Source organism: Ascaphus truei, chromosome 19 (assembly GCF_040206685.1).
Source record: "Ascaphus truei isolate aAscTru1 chromosome 19, aAscTru1.hap1, whole genome shotgun sequence".
In the NCBI taxonomy this organism is placed as follows: domain Eukaryota; kingdom Metazoa; phylum Chordata; class Amphibia; order Anura; family Ascaphidae; genus Ascaphus; species Ascaphus truei.
This window is the reverse complement of record NC_134501.1, coordinates 867,707-878,289: the sequence shown is the minus strand read 5'-3', so window position 1 is coordinate 878,289 and position 10,583 is coordinate 867,707. Positions and strand designations below refer to the sequence as shown.

Below are 10,583 nucleotides of genomic sequence, written 5' to 3'. Positions count from 1 at the left end.
TTTCGCTGATCGAAAGTTTATTGCCCCCGAGTTGCATGGGTTCTTTCAGTTCCGGCGGAGAAGGTTTAACAGTCCCTGTGTAAGGACTGTGAAGAGACTGTATACCGTGCTTGCACCGGGTTCTTTCGGATCTTCTTTCCTGTAGCCGCTGGTCTACCCAGATGCATAGGGCGATGAGCTCCTCCAGTTCTGTGGGACGTTTTTGTGCAGCGAGTTCGTCCTTCAGATTCTCGGACAGGCCTTGCCAGAAGGCTGCTGTCAATGCCTCATCATTCCAACCGGTCTCCGCAGCTATGGTCCAAAACTCGAGTGCGTACTGGGCCACGGGTCGACTACCTTGGGAGATATGTAAAAGTGAAGATGCAGCCATTACCTTGCGTCCGGGTGTGTCGAATGCACGCTTTACCAAGGAGTTCTGCAGAGTAATGTCGCTGGTGAGGTCCGGCCTCTGTTCCCAGTTGGGTGAAGCCCACGACAGAGCATCATCAATTAACAAAGAAATTATATATGCCATCTTAGATCGCTGAGACATGAAACCAGGAGGCATCAGTTCAAATTGTACGAAGCACTGGTTAAGAAAACTGCGACAGCAATGCGTATCACCGCCATAGCAGTTGGGGTAGGAAATCGTGGTTCGGCAGCTGTTGCCAAAGGAATGGGTGCCGAGACAGGTGTAGCAGAGGAAAAGGAGTGGAACGAGGGGCATTGTGTCTGATCAGTAATTGATTGAACCGGCTGTTGAAGTAGCTCCATACGTTGATTATTTTGCTCCAGATATTTTTCCAGTTTGTCAAACATGGTGGCGTGCGTGCTCAAGACTCGGCCCACCTCAGCGGGGTCCATGTTTATTGGGCTGAGCATACTTTAACGGGTGCTCACCACAAACAGGATGTAACCGCGAGGCTGAGGTGGGGATGTTAGGGTACACCGACTTCCAGCCACGAGACCGCGTCCGGAGTGCAGTGTGGTTGTCGTATAGCTGGGTTAGGGTAGGAGAAGTGAGAATTGTCGTGATACTCACCGTGGTCAAGGGTTGGAGAAGTTGGATGGTCGTTGGGGGTAGCCAGGGTCCAGGGATAGAGAAGGTAGAAGTCCAGATGCAAACCAAGGTTGAGGATTGGAGAAGTCGGGGGTCCAGGTACAAGCACAGGTTAAAACACTAAGAGAACAAGACAGGAGCAGAATGCACAAGGCAACAGGACAAGGCAGCAAGATGCTTGGGTAAGCACTATGTTACAAACGAAGATCTATGCTCAGCCAATTTGCCAGAGGGTTGGCTGAGCATATAAAGGGCAGGTAGCCAATGAGCAAAGTGCAAGCAGCTGCCACAGATTAACATCATCCGCCCACACAATCTTCATCCGCCCAATCAGTCATCAGGGGGTGGAGTATGTCTCAAGTGCAGGTTGTAAAGGTGATCCTCGGTCATTGTTGTGTGTTGGGAATAACCCCTCGAGTGATCCTGGTAGCGCGACGCCTGCATGTAGTTTCCTCCATGCGTGGCGCGTCACCCGTGTCGTCACGGGACATGTTGCGGGAGTGAAGCCTAAGCCTGAACCCTGGGGTATCCCTTTGCCTGATGGTGCGGTGCTGGCACGAAGCTCCACTAGCTTGCAGTGCATCACCTGTGACGTCGTGGGATCTGTCATGGGGGCGGGACCTAAGACCGATCCTCACATACATACGCTGATCTAGCAGATCTGAAAGGTTATTAATTAAACATCACTCTTTGTTTTGACCTCTTCCTGTAAGGCCTTGCTGTCTCTTGTCCCCTCTTCCCTACCTTACTCTCTCCTCCATCATGCCCTGCTCCAATTTGCACTCTCTCCTCTTCTTGCTTTGCATTCCCTGTCTTACTGTCTGCTCTTCTCTGTGCACACTATACTCCCTCCTCTCCAACTCATCTCATCTGTCCCCACCTCTCCTTGTTCTCTGTTCTCTCCTTCTACTCACCTTGCTATCTGTTCTCCCTTCTCTTTGCACTCCCTCCTGCCCCATGTGGCCATCCTTGCTATCTCTCGCTTTGACTCTTCTGCTTCATGCCCTGCTCCTCTTTGCACTTTCACATCCCCACTCTTGGCATTCCCTACCTTATCTTGTCTGCTCCTCTCTGTGTCGAAATTAGGGAGCGTTAAAAATATATATTTTCAATTTCTAACAATAAATGGACTCCTCCTTGTCTCAATCTTTGTTCTTCAAGTTGGCTACTCCTTTGTTCTTTCCATTTAAGAATTTTGGACTGTTTGACCCAGCATAACATTATCTGAAAGTTTATTAATGAAACCATTACATTTAATATTATAGGACTCCATTTCCAAAGACTCAGTACCACAAGATTGGCGTAAAGCAGACGTGGTGCCTATATTTAAAAAGGGAGCTAGATCACAACCGGGGAATTACAGACCTGTAAGCCTGAAAATAGTGGGGAAGCTACTTGAAAGTTTAGTATGGGATAATATTCAGGAATACCTAAAGGAAAACAAAATTATTAGTAATAGTCAGCATAGATTTATGAAGGATAGGTTGTGTAGGAATTGAGGCCAGGGTAATGCAGTTGATGGGGTCTACTTAGAGCTACAATTTTGGAGCACATTAGAAATATTAGGTTTAGATACAGTGTTTCATTACATTTTAAAGTGGTACACAATTCAAATCTCATGGGGCTCCTTTATAGAGGAATTGACTCTGTTGCCAAGATTTTTGAGTGGAGGCAACAGGATCAGACATTTGTTTTTTGGGATTTCAAACTGGGGACTCTTAGTCTGCATGGATTAAATGTGGATATAGAGTAGCCCTGAATTCTTTTTTTAATCTAAGTGCCTCCTTGCTGTGCTGTTGTGGCCTGTTTGGATTTCTCTTTCTTGGATTATATGTGATGTTCCATACTGAGATGGGACTATCTTCCAAAGTGCTTTTAGATGTATTGATTCTATCATGGGACTTGAGATGTCGTGGTTTAATGGGAGAGAAAGGTGGCGGTGCACTGTTGAAAACTCACCACGGGTAGGTCGATAGCACGAACAAAAAGTATAAATTTATTGGCACATTGACAGGATTAAAAAAACACTAACGCGTTTCGCGCCTGATGGCACTTTGTCTTTGACTTTAGTGCGTTTCGTGCCGGATGGCGCTTTGTCAGAGTGTTTTTTTAATCCTGCCAATGTGCCAATAAACGTATACTTATTGTTCATGCTATCGACCTACCCGTGGTAAGTTTTTTTTCAGCAGGGCACCGCCACCTTTCTCTCTCATTCATCGCTTGATCCGGACTCGAGCATGCCAACCACAGTTCATTCTGCAAGAGAAAACTCAGTAAGTACTTTAAAACTTACTACTTATCGCTATTTGTCTCTCACTTCAGATTTGACAGAAGTGAACTGGGGCGCTCCCTTTACACAACTGTTGCACCAGAAACTGTGCAGATGCAAGAACTCAGAATATAAAATATACCACACATATAAAAATGATCAGTGTCTGCTGCTCAGTCCCAAAGAGAGGATATTCCCGCGATTCTCAAAATGACATGTGGAAAAGAGAAATAGGGGGACGCAAACGAGGGTCAAATACAATGCCACACCTGACAAAGGATTAGTAGATCCAAAACACGCTGTGCATGAGGAGACCTGGACCGGAAGTACTGTTTGTCTGCATGAGGACACCGTAGCTGGCGCCTGCATCAAGGGGTAGCAGTCCTGCATACCGGACGCGGTGAGCAGGAACACACTGCACCGGAGAGCGGGAGGCTGGCGTCGTGGCCCTGGAGCAGCTATTTAATGTCTGAGTTTTATGTTACCTCACTTTTATCTTCAATAAATGCTTTCTAAATCAATTTGTGTGGCGCTGTTTCCCACTACATGTGCCCTGAGTGGCTTTCACTGACGAACAGAGGGAGAAGGAGTGGGACTGACTGCCAAGAAGGAGCAGCTTAAAGATACTTTATAGCAACACCCGGTACCACACAGGCCTCGTGTGAGTACATTTTTCTGTGCATTCCCTATCACCTCTGTGTTATTGTATTGTTTACATTATGGTCTGATATTGTATTTGACCCTTGTATGCGCCCCCCTATTTCGCTTTTCAGATTTGACAGAGACTGCTTTTCTTGATGTTACTGTGACGAAGAGGATGTAAGTAGTAGGGAGGCATACATTATGGCAAACTTTTATTGACAGGTGCCACGCCCCCTGTTGCACTAAGCCCCGCCCCGCCCCCTTTTGACATAGCCCCGCCCACATGTCCCGCCCTTTCCGTATCCGGTCCCGACCCTTTCGTATCCGGCCCCGCCCCCTGCGCCTATTTTTTGAGGTTGACGCCCCTTGCGCCAAAAAAATGTGGTTGACGCCCCCTGCACCAGTTTTTTATTATGATGTGTATTTTTTTATTCTTTTTTTGTGATTGGTGCTTACTGTTGACGTAGATTGGAGGGGGCGTATACATATACGCGGGGCATGTCCGGGCTTGTTTATAGGCGTTTGGGACATGCCGAACATGTTTTTTTTTTCATACGGGCATGTCTGGACATGTTTATTCTGAAATAACGCAGAGCGCATGTCAGAAATTTTCAAAAGACGTAGAAAAGAGGGCATAGCATTTTTTGAAAATTCAGACAGAATACTGCTTTAAAAGGATAAACCCCTCAAGTGTCAGGGTGGCCGAGTGGTTTAAGGCGTTTGACTCAAGATCCAATGGACGTATGTCCTCGTGGGTTCGAATCCCTCCCCAGACATAATTTTTTCATATATTTTTTATTTGTATAGAGTCTGTACATGTGTTAGCCGCAACAGGGCTACATAAAAATAAAAAGCACAAGTGTATAATAGTCAAAAAAATGTTTATTTTATTTTTAAAAGATACAACATTTTCAAGCATGAAATAATTACAAGTCGTATTTACAAGTAAAAAAGTAAATAAGGTTTTAAACGGCAGTTAAGGCATTAATAGACTAAATACATCTAGAGTCGTTAGGTTAGTATGATACATAGTATAGAGGGAATGCAATAAATGTCTTATTTACAGTGGGGGAAAAAACCCCAGCTTATTTACAGTTCAACCAGTCAGTCGAAGGCGTTAATAGACTACCCCTCCTCTTGTTTAGTAAATACCCTGGCGGTGATGTTAAACCAGGGGCACTTAAAGAACTGTAACGTAAATCAGAGGTTCTTTTCTGAAGGGGTAAAAGGGATGATGAAGGAGGGGGTGTTGTATCGTGGGCCCGTATTTTTAAGCGATCCAGGCATTCTCTATTTGTCGCATTACCTACAACCGATGAGGGGATATTCAGTTCAGCCATCGCAGACAGAAAAGGACTCAAACCCTGGGGTATTTTACACTGTGTAACAGTGTGACTTTGTGTAACACCGCGTACCAAATCCAGTAAATTAGAGCCTGGTATAACCTGTTTTTTTTATAAATAAATTCCCCTTTGTCATTCCAGCTTGTAATATGTTTAGCCTGAAACATTTTACTGAGCAATAACTCTGCATTTTTCTTGAAGCGGGCGTTCACATTAGTAACAACCTCACGAATCAGATTGTCAGTCGTATCTGCTGAGACAATGTCCTGGAAGTGTAAAGGGGGAGAGGCTGTTTCATCAGTAGGCATTAAAAGGGTTATGCGGTTCTTCTCCCCGTCGCTCTGTTTAGCATGCACCAAGTATTTCTGCAGTACAGTAGTGTATCTTTTTATCTTTTCATCCTCTGATAAATTATTGCTGTTTAAGATCGCATTCATTTCTGTATCTAGGCGCTGCATGGCATGGTATGTCGCCCTCTCGCTGGGGGGGACGCTGTAAACGGTCCATATCTTGTTTGGGGACCAGGTAAATTTTCTCAGCATATTCCATTAGCGGTTAGTGAGAAGGCCAGTCAGCAGCGGTATAGCAAAACCCAAAAGAGAGCCAATAAAGCCGCCGTACTGCTTCACCAGGCGTTTCTTTTTTACAATTGTAAATTTTTTATCGCTCAGCTTTTTTATAATTTTACGCCACTTTTTAAGTATGCCAATTTGCCGCTTTGATAAAGGTACTTTACCTTTTAGAGCATTGAGGGCTATCTCGCATATGGCGATGACTAAATCATTAGACGCTGAACACAGAATAACTTTTCTTTGTTTTGGTGAAGCCCTTATTAATGCTTTTAAAGTATGCCAATTGCGGCGTAGTCGGTTAGACATGTTTACAACAGCGGTGCGGCTACAAGTAATGACAATTTACAGATAATTATCTCTTTTTAGAACTGTTTTTTTTTTTAAAACATAGACTGTGGGGGTGTCAGGCGGAAAGATACCGGTTCTTAAGCGGTACTCATCAGGGGTCGTGGCTCTTAAATCTACTAACAAAAAACCATAGGGGACACGTGTGGCATCTTCAAAAGCCTCTAAAAAGAAGTGTGGTTTACCAGGATACATTTGACGCGCTAAGGTGTTAATTTGTAATTTATCCCTAGGATTTTTAAAAAGAACCATATATTTAGTGTTTAAATTTATGGTTCTGCTTTTTTTACCCTGGCAAAAAACATTTTGTACGAGGTACATGATACTGAGGTTTCTGTGATGCACATACTTGGTGAATGCTTTTTCAATTTCAGAGTTCTCACTGGCTGCTTCCATCAAGTCATCAACGATTGTCAAATTCACTTTACCAGGGGGAAGAAGAGCATTGTCATTAAATGTAGCGGGTATACCTTCAATAAATCTAATGTGGGGCACAGTGCTTAACAGTTCATCATAAAGATTTTGCCAGCAAGCATAAAACTATACAATGTTATCAGGCCTGAGTGACAAGTGAGTGCTAGAATGTTGCAAAATCTGTTTAACAAAATAGCTTTTCCCTGAATTTGACGGTCCGGCTAAAATGCACGAGAAAGGATGTTGAAGCCTGATATCCATTACAGATTTATAATTAGTAACCAAAGGGTAGGGTTGTGAAGTCGTTGGTCAGCTGTCGTTTCGTGTACTCACACTTTTGTGTTTTCTGTAGAGGACGAGTCTCAATCTGCCAGTAACGTTTATTTCGGACAATCCCCGCCTGTTGTACCACAAACTTTTTCTGATCTTCAGGATCAGAGTGTAAGGGGTAGTCCAGGACAATATCTTTTAAAGTGTCAAAGTTAATCAATTCAGCGTTTGCAGCGTTCAGTGTTTTACCAGTGGAAAGCTTGTAACCGTAAGTCTTGGGGCCGGCGGAAACAAATTCTGTAATGTGTGTACCAGTCGGTAGTTCACTAGTCAGCTCCCCTAAGTAGTCACCCAGAGGCGGATTCCAGTCACCTGTTTTGCTAACAAAAATGACAGAGTCAGTGTCATGGTAGAGACACCTCTCTTGTAGCTTGTCCAAAACATTGTACAGTTCAAGACGGGCATAGGCCATCGTAAAACAGGCAATAAAAATATTGACATTACGACCTACAGTGTATCCCTCCTTTGTATACTTCCAGCTAACCAGGGCCGTGTCATCATCTAGGAAGTCTAAAGATGACACATCGTATTGCGTTGAAAAGGCGTAACCAAAAAGTTCATCAGGGCTTGTTACAATATTTGTATTTTGTGAATTAGTTTTTTGACTGAATTTACCCCACAAAGAATTTAGAAACAGTTTAGAAATTTGACTTTTTGCCGGGTTAATGTCTATTTTATCAGCGCGTAAACGTATACCCTCTTTTGAAAAATACTCGCTGATGTATTTTTGTTTTTTGGCCTCGTCTGTACACTAGCTGGGGTATCCAGATGCCTCCTGTTTGTCCCTGAGGTGCACCTTAATGTATTTAGCAAACAATTTGTCTGTATAATGTTCAAAGTGCCAAATTTAAAAAAATTTACACAACCGGTACCCTTTCTTCAACGCTGCCTGAATTTCAACCGTACACCACGTACCGGTCAATGGCCGCTCCTCATCCGTATGTCAGCAAGGCGTCGTCTGGTTGGTGACGGCGCATGTGCTGCATAGCGGAAACATGAGCTTGCCATTCATTTTAACAGGAAGGATGGGGAAAAATAAGTCTCTAGGCGGATAGACTTTTACTTTAGCAACCCCAAACCTGTCAAAAGAGAAAAAATTCTCATAGATGCTCTTAGGGTGACCGGTGGGATGCATTTTGGTTTTGTTGATAAAAGGATACAAGCTGGTAAAATCATAGTAATGTGTACTCTCACCGGGCGCTGCTTTGTGGTACAGCTTAATAGCGTTTGTGCGGCTGCCGTAAAGTGCATCACGGGGGTTCATGGGTTGTGGAAAATCACTTTTAAGTAGAAACGCCTTTAGATCCGTATCGGTCTCTAACGTGTTTCCACTCGTGCTCACACACCGCATAGCCACATTTGGTTTTTCGAAAATATGTTTTGATGGCTGTTTTGTGGTACAATTGACCATATGTGAGAGATGTAACAGTGTTTGTATCTTTTTCATTGTAACACATGGGACAGCCGTGGTAAAAGCAGCCGTTGAATTCAAAGGCTGTTTGAACACCATTAATCACCGCATAACCATCCAGAAAATAGTTACCCACCTTCTTTTCACCGCCCGTTAAAGCGTGTTGTATGACTATATTCTCCTTGTAAGACACATACAGTAGCCACTGAGTGGCGGGCGTACAGAAGCGTTTTTTTGTGATGTTGTAATTGTCAGGGGATACAATGGCGATGTTGTTACTTGGTAAAAATTTGAGCCGAAACATAGCCATGCACACAGAGGCGAGTGTTGTCAGCTGAAAGGGGTCCACATTATAGACAGATTCTGCACCAAGCTGAGACTCACGGTCGCTCATTACCGTATGCGCTGTCATTTCTATGACACTGTTTCTAAAGCAGATACAGGCTTTCTTCAAAATGTTTACATCCTCAATGCAATAGCTTTTAAGCTCAGCCTGAAAGTTGAAATCACAATGTTTGTTCTCTTCATAGTCATGAACCCCGTTTTTTCGGGGTTTATAGAGGGCATAGAGCCGCTGTAATTTTGATTCTGTACCGTGTTAAAAAAGTGTGGGAAATGTCCTTTACTGCCTGTAAACCCCAGGGCCTGTGGCAACTTGCTGAGTTTCATGGGGAGGAAATTTAAAGAGTCGATAAATCTGATATCCAGATCAGGTATGGTTACACATAATAATTTACCGCCTTGTGCTAGTAATTCTATTTTTATCTTCTCTTTAAGCAGCTGTTGCACCACAATTAATATGTTTTTTTTTGGCGCAAGGGGCGTCAACCGCGAGTTTTTGGCGCAGGGGGCGTCAACCTCAAAAATAGGCACAGGGGGCGGGGCCGGATACGGAAGGGGCGGGATTGGATACGGAAGGGGCGGGTTTATGGCAAAAGGGGGGTGGCTTAGGGCAAAAGGGGCGTGGCACCTGTCAAAAAAGTTTGACATAATGTTTGCCTCCCTACTACTGATGTATACTGACCAGATTTTATAGTTTTTTTACTCACACCTGCTCTTCCCGTCAGTCACAGTTTATTTACATCCATTCATTGAATACATGAACTACACATCACATGTTTAAAGGCTAAAACCAACTGGGAATTATGTATCAATCTCTACAAGTGAACTGATGTCATTATTATTGCATGTCAGGCTCCACTTTACTATATGGCTTGTCCTGTATGTGGTTTTGATGCACTGTTTTTGTTTGGGATATCCCAAGCACATTGGGGGGTGGGGGGGGGAGGAGAAGAGAGAGAGAGAGAGAGAGAGAGAGAGAGAGAGAGAGAGAGTGCAACAGATTTGTCTGCTGCATTCAGTAAATAATTAATTATTTTCTCTGTTGCATTTGCATTTTAGTTTTCATCTTTATTTTTGTCTTTATTATTTTTATGATTAATGATTGTTTTCCCTTTTTCAATAGTTCGATCAGCGAATGTAGATATGTGAATTGCAGCTTATTACATGCAGGGACGTCCCTTTTGATTGGTTACTGGTTGCTAAGCAATCCGCTTCTTTGTGTATATTATTGTCTAAGTTAAGTTTCAACTATCCTTTGACAAAGTCAGTGTGTCTGACGAAACGCGTCAGGAACGCAGCGACGGCTATACGTCATCATTGTGGGGCGGTTAGTTTGTGGTGAGCTTCCACCCCTGCTGCACGGATGCCCCAGTGTTGGTTCGGATGAGAACCTATCTGGTTGGAAGAGACTGACTACCCAGGACTTCCGCATTGATCGCTATCACCTCATCCACGAGGTCTGAATATTTGGACTAGCAGCCTACAGCGTTCGTTACACCCTAGCTGTGGAAGTCACACTATGCTGTTCCCGTGGTGGTGATATTCAAATGCCTGTTTTATATTTTTGTTTGTGATTGAGCTTGTTTCCCTCTCCTCAACATTTTTATTAAATTTATATGCTTTTTACGCTATGGGCTGTGCGCTCTCTCTTTTTTGTTTTTATATATATAACACACACACACACACACACACACACACACACACACACACACACACACACACACACACACACACACACCTTTCCCTTTTTTCCTCCCTCCTCTCATTCTCTCTCTTCTCCCATCACTTTCCTTTAATACCTTATGATGTCCCCAATTCTTTCCGCCTCTCTCCTTCTCCAGCATTTTTACTTTCTCCTCACATTAACTTCCTCTCT

At 43.7% G+C, this 10,583-nt stretch overlaps 1 non-coding gene across 1 annotated transcript; it reads left to right on the top strand.

The window, feature by feature from the left end:
- The first annotated feature begins 4,642 nt into the window (after positions 1-4,642).
- TRNAL-CAA (transfer RNA leucine (anticodon CAA)) lies at positions 4,643-4,726 on the top strand. The gene has a single exon. It is a non-coding gene; the product is annotated as a tRNA-Leu (tRNA).
- Positions 4,727-10,583: the final 5,857 nt, after the last annotated feature.